Raw genomic sequence first — 14,516 nt, 5'->3', positions numbered from 1 at the left:
TCATTTAGCGGATATCTTGCATAAATAGCTGCTGTCACAGGATACGCTCGCGTATAATACGGTTTCTTAATACCAGTCAATATTCCTAGTTTGGAATTTTTATTTAGCGTAAAAAAAATTCATTATGAAGGACAGGGTCACGTTTGTCACGGATAATCCAAGTATCATCCACAACCACAATAAATTTTATTCTGAAAAAATATCTTTTACAGTCGAGATAATTAATAATCGTTGCCGCTCTTTTGTCGTTCATTGTAGCATTTTTATTGTTAAAATTTTAAACGTAGACCAAATATTAGATGATGCACCATCGTCACGAAATTCTTTCTTGGCGTCAGGAATAATTTTAATCAGAGTTTTCGTCGGATCAACCAGAGCTCGCCTCGGTAAGACATGGGTTCTTCTGTCAAGATCGAATCTGGATTTAGGAAAATCTGTTTTCCGAGGCTCGATTTTAGATAATCTTTCAAACTCCTCCATATCATAATTAAGACTAATATATATTTAAACTGAAATATAATTGTATATATGTTATGATACGGTTTGTATCATAACCTTCTTCTCATCTCTTGCTATGAGAAGGGATTGCTCATAAGTTAATAAATGACTTTGCCCATGGTTATATATATATATATATATATATATATATATATATATATATATATATATATATATATATATATATATATAGAGAGAGAGAGAGAGAGAGAGAGAGAGAGAAGAAGAATTCAGGCTCTCTAACAAGAGTGTCACCAATAACCGCATAGATACGGCTACATCTTGGGGAATGAGGTACGGAATCGCTATAAGGAAAATACAGAGCTGTTCTGACTCGAGGAACGAACTTCATATTGATATATATATATATATATATATATATATATATATATATATATATATATATATATATATATATATATATATATATATATATATATAATGCTACATTTTAAAGATATACTTATAAAGCCTTTATACACTTTCCCCTCGAGCTTACCAGCTTCATTGTATCATTGTATAATTTCTGCCTTTTAGAATGTAATACAGATAGTTAAATTTCGTTTACTTCGTGATATCCAGTGAGTATAAAATTAATGCAACAATCACTTTGAAGAAATGTATTTTACTAAATTTAAAACAGAATACTAATTTGGAATAGGTTGCTAAACATTACTCAATATTACTATAGGAATCTTTTATTTCCAAATTAAATCTAAACCTGAAGTTGGTAGCGAATTCATCTTTTCCAATTATACATACAACAAATACAATTAAACATTCCATTATATTATAATATAAAATATAAAGAACTTGTTGGAAAAATATGAACTTTACCGTTAAAGTCTCAAATATTAAAAAGTGCCCATCCTTTAAAGAAGTTTGCGAACACAGACGAGTCTTACCTGTAAGGAAAAGACAGAACTGTTCTGACTCGAGGAATGAACTAACCCTTCGTAAGCCCGCTTCTATATTTATACAGTTTTGGTTTCGTTCAGTCCAGTCAGAACAAGACCCTTCAAATTTTCCCGGGGCGATCGTGTGAACCATCTGCGTAACTCATCCATTATTGATATAATAATTTGTCTATTCAGCAGCTTACCCCCAAATCTAAATTGTTGACATTTAGATATGAGCGAAATATATTTTATAGATTTCTGCACCTGCTCGTAAAGCGCGATCTTTATAAAATAGGATACAGTTATATTACACAAATATATAAAATTTATCTCAATATATTTTAGTCGAAAATTACTTTCAATATAATTTAGTGAAAAATTACTTTTAATACAATTTAGAGAAAATTTCAATCTTAATACTTTTACGTAATACTTTTACTTAAAGGTTCTGTCCTTATATATATATATATATATATATATATATATATATATATATATATATATATATATATATATATATATATATATATATAATGTTTCAAACAAAACATAAATGCAAATGGTTAATGATAGGTTCTGCAACTCCAAGTGACAAAGCTTGTGTAAATGAATTCTGAGGACTTCACTTACAAAGTGTATGGAGAGGGAGTTAACAACCAAGACTGTGTTTACGATGTGGTGTTGGGATTAGAGGAGAAACGCAGTTGTGTGTGCAATGTGATGGTAAAAAATATAGACAGCTGAAATGATATTATGATTCAAAAAAATGACAAAGCCTTGAGAATTAATGACCTTGACAGAGTCAATTAAAAAGTTATAAGAACTATAAGAGATTATCTCGTTAGATTTTAAAATTAATGATTCAGACAAACTATTATTTAGACAAATAAAAAGGAGCAAAATGAATTTGTGAGACATCCTATCACAGCGAATTACAAAGCATCCCCTGATGGTGTAATTAGAAATTGTTGACTAACAAAACCAGTTGGTAATATCACTAATACTGGTTATCTCGTGATTAATACTAAGGGAAATAAGCATTATCTTTCTCATAAATTTATTTACGAATGTCATCATGGATTAATCGAAGACGGTCTTGTGTTCGATCATATCAACGGTATAAAAATCAATAATCATTTATCTCCCTTTATTTTGATTCGGTTATGAATAAATAATATATTTTTGCATTGTTTATCTCCCCATTGTGTTGTTATATAAACTTTTTTTGCTGTTTCTATTTCGTTGTTTTTTAAGAAACAACTCTATTTTTATGAATCTGTCACGTTTTGGGACAACTGTGGTTTTCAACAGTTCTAAATTTGGTAGCAGTGGCAGGTGTCTAGGGACATCCCTGTCACCTTTTGGTGGCTGCCTTGCTGAGAGGGATGGAATGAATGTATCCTTGGTGGTTTGTTGTGAATTCCATCAAACTGATCATTAAAGAGAAGATTAGATGATGAAGGTTGCGAGGGTAACCCTATGACAGTCTTTAAGAAAGTTGGAGGCAGACAGCCTTGCATCTAGATCCACCTGCTGTAAGTTCATTGCTGCTGTTATGGTCAAGGCCATAGCTTTTGGGTCTCTAGTCTACGAAGTGGGTCATTTTATAAACTGCTCTCACGTATTTTCACTGCAATTCGGGGTGAGAGAAGGTAGTTGTGTTAAGCCTGTTGAAGATCGCCGTAGATATTAGATAAAACTTTGATCCAGTGGTCATGACGTTACGAATTATCGGATAGGTATCAAAATGGATAACTGAGGGATTAGTGAGAGAAAAAAGGTCTGTAGACGTTTGGAACTTATAATTGACAATGTAAGCATTAAAGAATCCAAAATTATAAGTAACTTTGTCAGATTATGAAAGCAATTGTAAGTAGATTCTTTCGTAGATAATAATCACATGATGATGAAACTGTAGAACTGCCTGGTGACATAGGGTGAAGAGGACAGAACTCCAATGGGAGTGGGCAGAAACCTTCATTACAAGCCTGCAAGGCAGAGTTTCACTTATCATAGTAAGATCTAATAATTGAACCTGATGGCCAGTTTGTATCGGTTGAAGATTAAGGTAGTGAAGCCGATGCATATTGTGCTACCTATAACATAGTTGGAGAAGAATGTCGGGGATGGTGGCTCACTATACTTGCAGCACGTCATGAATTAAATCCCCTAACTTCTAAGGTGTCACTAAGTAGAGGCTCCCTCTGGAAGGTAGAGGCTTGAGGGTGAATAGACGGACATCTCTTGCAAACAGAGGCACCAAGATAGATATAATACGCCGGAAGTGTCTATAGGTACTATGCAGATTAGACTGATCCATGAGATTGACAATATAAACTGGATGTCATCCACAGGAAGTGTCTAGTAGCACTATGCAGGTTAGACTGATCCATGTGAGTGCCTATATAGACTGCATCGTCAGCAGAAAATGCCCAGTACCACTATGTGGGTTAGTCTGCTGTATAACTGGTTTCACTAAGTGGGTTCTTGGTCACTATGGCACTTTAACTGGGCACTGCATGCAGAAACCCCTAGCAGCACTATGTGAGTAGTGGAACTGGGCAAGATTATTTTCTGGTGACTGAAACTGAATGATCGGCCGTGGTCATGGCCCAATGCGATCAGAGTGGGTGGGTATAAAGAACTGGTCCTTTTCGTGAAAAGAACTTACATGTTGGAAAATGGACCGAGGATGTTTTTACTATCAGTTTCAATCAATTTTTCAACATCACAAATTAAATTATTTTGTGAAGAAACTCATTTTACATAGCTATTAATATATTTTTAATATAAAGTGTTAAAGTTGGGCCCTTTTGTGAAAAGGATTTAATTTCAGCAAAAGAAACCAGTACGTTTTTACTAACATTATGAATAAATATTTATATTTCAAGAATGAAATTAATTTGTGTATTAACTCATTATATATAGCATTTAACATATATTTTTTAATATAAAGTGTTATCAATGGGTCCTTTTCGCTAGATGAGTTCTTTTCATGAAAAGACTTACCGTCTGCAAAAGCAACCCAGTACATTTTTACTAACAGTATCAATCATTATATCTATTTTACAATTGAAATTATTCTGTGTATTAACTCACTGTCATAGCATTTAATATTTTTTAATATAAAGTAGGAAGGTAATAACACCTCAGTGAAGAAGAAAGCGACATTTCATTGATTATGCAAGTACACACCTGATTGCAGAGACAAAAAGAAAAACTGTTGAATTTTTAATTGAAATAAAACTTACATACTATGGCGATCTACTACCCACCTGAAATGAGAAGATAGTTCTTGTTTACCCTGGACTGTGCAGTCATTTTATACGGGATGTATTGAAACAAACACAAAGCAGACTTAATGGTCGAGTTATAATTGGATTTATGTTTGATACAGTTTTGCTCATTACCCATACAGGCTTTAATATCACCTGTAATTATTGTTTTATAGTCAGCATATTTCGTATTTAGGTAAGCTATTTCATTTTCTACCACTCTACATACATTTCCTTCAGAGTGACCAGAGGAGTATTCAGCTGACATATAGAACAAAACCATAATTAAGTTCCAATTCAGAATGTCTGCCAAAGAAGATATAATTAATCAAATAATATTTCTGAAGTCACATTTTTTTCCTGGATATATTGAAATTCTTGAAGAGGGGTTCATGAACAAACAATGAGTACCCACCTAAATTTCTTTTAGCTGACTGTGATTTGGTCCCTATGATGTCCTGGTTTTTGTAACTGTTAATATGAAACTGATTTATAGTTTCTGTCCACATTTCAATAAAGCCTAATATATCAAATTTCTCAGCAAAGTTAATAAAATCAGACCTCTTTTCTCAGGAGAAGTAGAAAAGTTTTCCATCAAGTACATTTTGCAGGTCTTGGTTGGAGTCCTATCTTTTGTCTGCAAGAGCGGCATCATTTTTAACCTCATCAGAAACATAGGTGTGCAGTCTATTATCATCTTGTCATATCTGTAAAAAGCATTTTTTCCTTGTTCTATGGCTTTTTTCAGTGTCAGGTTGAGGTTGGCATGAGCTTTTCTCAATCAGAATAGAAAATCCTGAGCTAATCCAAGTCCATACCTCATATACACTTAATCGATTTTTCCGTTTCCTCCCATATTTCTTCACAGTTTTCAGGTGTACCATAAAACGCATTCTCAACGAGAATGGGCCTCTGGTTTCTTTAGTTTCTGTTCATTCACACACAATAATAATAATAATAATAATAATAATAATAACAAGCAAATTTGACAAGATGATGAATATCCAACCTGATGACTACAAACCTGGTTTGGTGCAGTCCATACAGACTTTGTCAAAGTCTTGAGAAATCAGCTCCATATCAACTACTTACTATTAACTGTGAATAGTATGCAATATATCTTAATATATGTCCTCAGAAATAAAACTAATTTCAGGATTAGGAATTTTTTTAACAACATCCAATTATTTATGAACATCGGACACTGAGCAAATCTGCATCAAGCCTGCAAATATATAATTGCTTTTCTCTAAGGCCTATGTTCTGAAACCCTTGGTACACAATTAATCATTGCAGGTGAGACTTTTGCATCAAACAAGTTTCAAATCTTTAGATATTTGTACTTTGCTTAAAAGCAAAACTGACTGTATTGGATGTGTGGATTAAATAGTACCCATTTGATGTGTAGACTGTTTGGTACTCATTTGATGTGTAGACTGTCATGTAACTATTTGATGTGTAGACTGTCTGGTACCCATGTGATAGGTAGAATGTCTGTTACCCAATTGATGTTTTGACTGTCTCTTACCCATTTGATGTGTAGACTGTCTGGTACCCATGTGATATGTTGACTGCCTGTTACCCATTTGATGTGTAGACTGTCTGGCAACCATTTGATGTGAAGACTGTCTGCTAACCATTTGATGTGTAGACTGTCTGGTACCCATTTGATGTGTAGACTGTCTGGTACCCATTTGATATTTAGACTGTCTGGTACCCATTTGATGTGTAAACTGTCTGGTACCCATTTGATGTATAGACTGAATAGTAACCATTTGATGTGAAGACTGTCTGGCACCCATTTGATATGTTGACTGCCTGGTACCCATTTTGATGTGTAGACTGTCTGGTACCCATTTGATGTGCAGACTGAATGGTACCCATATGATGTGTGGATTGAATAGTACCCATTTGATGTGTAGACTGTTTGGTACTCATTTGATGTGTAGACTGTCTTGTGCCCATTTGATATGGTGACTGTCTTGTACCCATTTGACATGTAGCCTGTCTGGAACTCATTTGATGTTTTGACTAAGTGGAAAATGTGACACTGGAGAGCTTCCCATTAGCATTCATTTAAACAACCATCGATAAATTACATGTGTACATGTACTACTTTAATCAGTGATGTCACTTGACCTTTAACCAATCAGATTTCAAGACATGTGGGAATCATTGTGTTATCATCTCTGTACAAGCAGATGTGATTTAGATTCAAGGGTAATTTTTCTGATAAAAAAAATTAATTTTGTTGTAGTATGATGATTTTCTGAGGGAAACCAAATGAGTGTTGTTTTTCTGTTTAACCTTGATTTGGATTTTTATAACCCTTAAAGTAATTTTGTGATAACAACAAAATGCAAAATATTCTAAACAATACTTATAAAGTATTTATATAAATTTATACAAGTTTTTTTTTTATATAGAGATTGTTAGGCTGATCTGTTGACAGTTCACAATATACATGAGAATAGAACCATGCACAAAGAACAAACTAAAAAAACAACACATGCTAGAAACACATTTTAAAACAGCATTTATTTCACAAGTGATTTAATTTATAAACTACTGAAGAAAAACAGAATGACATAAAATACATTTAATGTATTTTTTTCTTCATAACTCTCATCATTAAAAATGTAGCCAATTTTTTTTAAAACTGAAAATCGTGGACTCTGATAAAGCCATGAATTACATCTGTAACTGAAATGCAGTGCATTATATTGCAAGCTAAAGCCATCCTTCATTTAGAGGGAAAAAAAATTAAACACACACAGGATTTAAAAAAGATAACTGTTGTCAATTAAAAGTTCCATTTTGCTTCAGTTTCATGCTTGCTTATCTGGCTGGTTACATTCAGACTGGCCTTAGAAATCTAGCTGGTTACATTCAGACCAGTCTTAAAAATCTGGCTGGTTACATTCAGGCCAGCCTTAGAAATCTGGCTGGTTACATTCAGACCAGCCTTAGAAATCTTGCTGGTTACATTCAGACCAGCCTTGGAAATCTGGCTGGTTACATTCAGACCAGCCTTGGAAATATGGCTGGTTACATTCAGACCAGTTCTAGAAATCTGGCTGGTTACATTCAGACCAGTCTTAGAAATCTGACTGGTTACATTCAGACCAGCCTTAAGGACTTCTATAATTGATTCCCGAGAGACCATTATTCTTTGATCTGTGTAAAGTAAAACAGAAAGGTATATTTGAAAAGTATGAGAAACTGTAAGAAATAATAGCTCCAGTTACTGTACACATGACAAATGTATAAGACTGTAATCTTCATTGTATAAATATTTGTACATGGAAGAAAGTGTATATGTTTTGAAGTGTAGAAAGAGGGTGGACAAGGCACAAATGGATTTTCTACATGAAGCAAAAGAGGTAAAATGGTCCTCAAACAATAAAGTTGTTATGGGGAGGTATTGAAAATGTACTATGTTATAAAGAGGCCCCTTATACATGAGCACACCATGAGCAAGTCCATGCAATTGCAGATATGTTTAATTAAAATAACATTATTATGAGTTGTAATAAGCTAAGAAATAACATTAATAAAGAAATAATAAATTAAAGAAGATAAATTAACTTTCACCCAGTATTATTTTCCATAATGATAAATGTGTAGTCAGACGCCTTGCTACACTGATATGTAATGTAGTGAGAATCTATTGTACTTAAAGGTTAATTACCATATATATTCGCTTATGAGTCTAACTGCAAACTACAAGGACCTGGATCTGCCTGTGCATTATCCATAGGCAGATCTGGGTCTGTGCAGTTTGCATAGGTGTCAACTTGTATGATTTACCCATAATTTTTAGGGTTTTTCCATTTTCTTCAGTGTATGGCCATTTTTTTTGTTTGTGTTTTTTTGTGCATCCAGGACTCAAGACATAATTTTTGTTTAGAATGAGAATTCAGCGAGATCAGGGTGGTCCGAAACAGCCAATCAAATCATACTCAAAACTGCACTTTTATTTTGTCTGATAATGAAATGAGTTTCATTTCATAGTTCAACTCCTGTGTGTTAAGATCTTGTAGTTTATCACTCTGAAATTTGACGCTCACTTGGATTTCTAATATTGACTAACTACCTGTGTAGTAAGTAGGTTTTCTTATTTTATACACTATTATTTTATTATTTATACTTATTACTGTCAAATGCATAAAGTTTACAAAATTTTTCATACTTTGCACAGTGTGGCAGTCATGTTGGTGTAACTTCATTCATCCTATTTTTCTGTGTGGAGAAAAAGTCGACTTATAAAAAAATTTAACGATATACTAATTAAAACTAAAGTCTGCTGAATTTGGCACCAGCATTTTATCATAATTTCATAGTTTTTAATTAAGTTACATAATGTAAATGGGAAGATGCATTGCCATAACGATGGAAGTCGTACAGATACGGAGTGACGTCATTCTCGTGGCTCAAAAATATACAACACTTCCAAATTTATATCGAGTTTTTGAATAAAATTGCCACACCATAGAGCAAATTCATAACTTTTCAAACACCAGATATGCAATTTTAATAGAAACGATCAACAGCTTATGAGGTATAAACTTCTGGACTGCTACTGATCATGGCGTAATATCTTGGGGTTTATGGGGGAAAATATAAATGTGTAACACATTTGTAATCGGGAGATCTTCCTCTATCACATGTCAAATCTAAATTGTTAATTTTTTTTTCTATTTCTTTCATCTAGTTGAAATATTCCATCCATCAAATGGCTGAGCCTAACTCACAGAAATGCAAGCTTGAAGACACTGACCGATGTCGTGGCAAGTTTCAGGCTGATTGGATTAAAGTCTTCCCTGGCATTGTAGATGTATCCAAGTTAAGATCTTGCCATGCTTTTGTAAAATATGCAGTAAAGACATTAAAGTGGTGTATGGTATTTGTTGTTTTAAAACTGTTGATCTTCTATAATGTATGAATAAATTTTTTCATGTAAGTTGTTTTTGGTCTTTGTGAGGTTTTTATTGGTCTTGAGTATAGGTTTCCATCTCAAGGGGTTGACACCTATGAGTTTGTTAGGAGTAATCAGCAGAACAAACAACATCAACCCTGATCTTATGGTGCATAATGCTATGGCAAATCAGGATCTTTGTTGTTTGCAGTTTGACTTGACTTACAACCAAGTATATATGGTATAGAGGAAATCTTTTATTCAAAATCATATTATATTAAGTATGATAACAATATAGAGTAAATTAATAAATAAAAATAAGCATGGGCCCAATCTAACAGGATCCATAAGCAAATATAAATTATTAAATACAAATGAGCACTGAGCCAGTCTAACAGAATCAATAAGCAAAAATAAATTATTCAATAAAAATGAGCAATGAGCCAGTCTAACAGGATCCATAATCATACCAGTGTTTTTCACTACTAACACATCATATAGTGAGAGATGATTGTAATTCAGTTGTATCACAGACTGTACTGAGACATCATATAGAGAGACAGTTGTACTGCAGTTGTATCACAGACTGTACTGAGATATCATTTAGTGACAGACCATTGCATTGCAGCTGTACGAGACTGTACTGAGACATCTTCCAGTGACAGACCTTTGTATTGCAGCTGTATGACTATCACAGCAAGTAGCACAGAGCTATATATAATAGATTATTAAATGAATACCATACATCTATCAGTTTATATATATCACAAAAAAATATACATTAATTATAAATAATATGTGCTTATGTACATAATTAACAAAATAATTTTTTAAATAACAAAATTAGCATAGTTACATTACAATAACATTACTCTTGAGTTCTGAAAAATAACTGAACACTATGCACATAACTTAAGCACTTCTATCTTCAATCTTCAAAATGTTGAATAAAAGCAGCTGAACTTTCATTTTTCTTCCTGCAATATCACTTTATAACCAAAACACTTCAAAAGGCACAGTTAAAAGTGAATAGTATTAGTAAGAGCGCTTGATAATTCTTGGCACAATTTAAAGTGAATAAATATTAGTTACAGCATTTGATCATTCTAGGTAATAGTTCATGTACAATACATACTAGTGCATAAGTTAGACCCAACAGCAAACTGTAGAGACCAAGGTCAGCCATCTTGTAATGCACCAATAGGCCTTGCTCTCCAGATCATTCAGTATAACAAAATAGACCCTGATCTTGTGGCCCATTATGCGATGGCAGATCAGGGCCAATGTTGTGTGCAGTTAGACTAAACTTGTATGTAAGTATATACCATACTATATCCCATTATACTGTTCATCAAATGTGACCAGTGTAGTCCTCATTCGACTGTAGCTCACTTTGAAAATCTGGGTCTATACTGTTCGTTCTAATTATGATTTCATGCACAACCCACTGACTATTATCTGCCTGTGAATTATGCAACAACAGATCTGGGTCTATGCAGTATGCAGATTGGCAAGAGTAATACACAGGAAAATGTAGTAGGTTTGTGATCGATTGAGTTCATGAGAAAGACTAGATTTGTCTTTTTTAGACTGGAGTAAAAAAAAGTCAAAGATAAATAAGTTCAAACAAACAACTTCTGGATAAACTGGAAAAACTGCCTAAGCACCATGAAAATATAACCAACCTTCAATTTCACCAGCATAAATCTTAAAGGTAAGTCTCAACTTGTATCTTTTGATTGGTCATTTTAAGTTTGATTAAATTTCAACCAACTAAATTCTGGACTCATATTAAGCTTATAGGTGAAATCCAGGCCAAGTCATTATGTGCTAGTTAATTTATTTGTCTATCTCAAGTCGTTTTTGTGCAATCCTGCAAGCAAGATTTTCACCCAGAACAAAAAATCTGCATTCAAAATACAACTATGTCAATTATTTATGTATGTACTTATAAACATACCTACCAAATTTTGTTTTATGTCAGGTGATTTTTTATTAGTCCCCCTAACCAGATTTGTACCAAAGAGTCAAAATCCCAAAAGTGTGAAAGAGAACTTTAAAATTTTGTTTAAAATTATTTTTCTGGCCTTAAACATCTAATCAGCATACAAACATGACTACTGTATTTCACTTGTCTATATCAGGTGACTTTTGTGAAACTTTGCTATGGTTGCACAAAGAAAGTCTAAATCCAAAAAGTTCATTTTTTTTAAAAATGCCTTAGAAGAATGAACAAAGCAGGTCATCTATGTATGCCTAAAAACACGTCTACCTAATTGTATTTGTCTACATTAAGGAGTTTTTGCATTAACAATCTTTTCAGAATGGAATTAATGGATGTATGGCAGGATAGATGAATAGAACCAATCAAAATCCAGGGTGCATGGTAGGATGGATAAAAAGGATCAATCAAGATCCAGGATGTAAGGCAGGATGGATGAATAGGATCAATCAAGATCCAGGATGTAAGGCAGGATTGATGAATAGGACCAATCAAAATCCAGGGTGCATGGTAGGATGGATAAAAAGGACCAATCAAGATCCAGGATGTAAGGCAGGATTGATGAATAGGACCAATCAAGATCCAGGATGTATGGCATTAAAGATAAATAGGACAATTGATATTACAGTACTTCTCAAATAATATACATGTGACAGACACCTTGTAAAAATGTCCAATTGGCACCAATTTGATTTAGAATCATGTAGGGTTTTTAGCAGAAACACCATGTTTGTATGAACATCCATTTAGGAGTATTTTTATAGCGATTCTCAAGATTCCGTTTTGGAGGACATACTGGATAATAATGATATTCAAGAAGCGGACTTATGTGTCCTTATTGGACATTGGAGTGACACCGTATTCATTTGATCTTTAAGGTATGGTTTAGTCTGGTTTGGCATTTTATGGCACAGAAACACAAATACATTATTTAGTTCAGAGCAAGTGAAGTATAGTGTCATGCCCAAGAATACACCATGTTAGCTGAAATGGACTGATACAAAGTTAGGATGATGGACTGATCCAAAGTTAGGATGATGGACTGATCCAAAGTTAGGGTGATGGACTGATCCAAAGTTAGGATCTAAACCCACATCTTTATAGTCACAAGTCCAGCATGCTAACCACTCCACCAACATGGCAGCTATCAGACCTACATATAATTTTTTAAAACTTTTCTCACGTAGTTTAGGCGGCCGCCTATCAACTGCTAACATTTATAGATGGATGGATTGACAACAGATGATAGATGCATGATCATCTCATAAGCTCTTCTGGTTCTTTGATGATAAAAACCAAAATAATTTTTTTACATGTTATAAAACTAAACAAAATACTGAAATGGTAACTTAAAAGTATAGCACCCTCATCCATATAAATTATCCTAAATGATTAACCCCCAAAACAATTCAGGGAAAATTGTTTTAAAAACTTACTATATTTATATTCTGTAAAAAATATTTACATTTGTACAGCATTAGTAATGTGTTTCAATGGTAAATTTACAGGACCAAGTTAAATTGGTGGAAATTGTTAAAGCATGGCACATTTGATTCCTAACAAAACATGACATCAGTAGACTGTATTTATATCAATTTTCATTCATTCTGTGGATTCCCTATGTCAATTCCTAACATCATAATTAGGTACAAATGCTACAATTGTAAGACAGAAAATGAACAAAAATAAAAATTTGCATTATCAATGGTTACTCACTAATTTAGATAGGCAAATGCAAAGGCAATAACTTTAACAATAGTATTAACAATCAGATACAACGACATACATAATAACTAGATTTGTGCTTGTAAAACACATATGCTCCCATTTTAACCAATCCACCCTTAAAAAAAAGGTTTTTAAAAATTGCTATAACATCTAACAGGGTCATTAACATAATATGCATATAAACATGTTTACCAAATTTCATTTGTCTACATTTACATTTTTGTTAAGTTAGCTGATGATGAAAAGGTACAAATCCAAAAACTCCCAAAATCTGTAAACTTTTGAAAAAAATTAGCTGTAATTATCTAAAACTCTCATCATGTCATTATGTTATGACCATGATAAAGTATGTGAAACCCTGAATTTTAGTGTTTGGTGCTGTTGCACAAAAACTGATTTAGGACAGATACAAGGCTGTGGAGACATGCTTATATACATAAGGACAATGGGAAAACAACATGTCCTTTCTGACAATAGCAAAGGGGAAAGAGTTTTGAAGAATGAAATGCCTTGGCTTAAAAATGATTGATCCCATGAATGCAGAAAAGCCATCAAGGGGTTTTTAAAAAAATGCAGATGCAAAAAGTCGGAAACAAAATCTACTATGTAACCTGGACTCAAAGTCACAGGAGAAAGTGAGCATAACATAGAATGAAAAGTCTAAGACTGATAATGATAATGCTTGTATGATTAGATTAACAATGATTAATGCTAGTATGATTAGATTAACAATGATTAATGCTAGTATGATTAGATTAACAATGATTAATGCTAGTATGATTAGATTCATAATGATTAATGCTAGAATGATTAGATTAACAATGATTAATGCTAGTATGATTAGATTCATAATGATTCATGCTAGCTTGATTAGATTCATAATGATAATGCTAGTATGATTAGATTCATAATGACAATGCTAGTATGATTAGATTCATAATGATAATGCTGGTATGATTAGATTCATAATGATAATGCTAGTATGATTAGATTCATAATGATTCATGCTAGCTTGATTAGATTCATAATGATAATGCTAGTATGATTAGATTCATAATGACAATGCTAGTATGATTAGATTCATAATGATAATGCTGGTATGATTAGATTCATAATGATAATGCTAGTATGATTAGATTCATAATGATAATGCTAGTATGATTAGATTCATTATGATAATGCTGGTATGATTAGAT

Source organism: Sinohyriopsis cumingii, chromosome 6 (assembly GCF_028554795.1).
Source record: "Sinohyriopsis cumingii isolate HCF-2022 chromosome 6, ASM2855479v2, whole genome shotgun sequence".
NCBI classification, from domain to species: domain Eukaryota; kingdom Metazoa; phylum Mollusca; class Bivalvia; order Unionida; family Unionidae; genus Sinohyriopsis; species Sinohyriopsis cumingii.
This window is presented reverse-complemented; position numbering follows the sequence as displayed.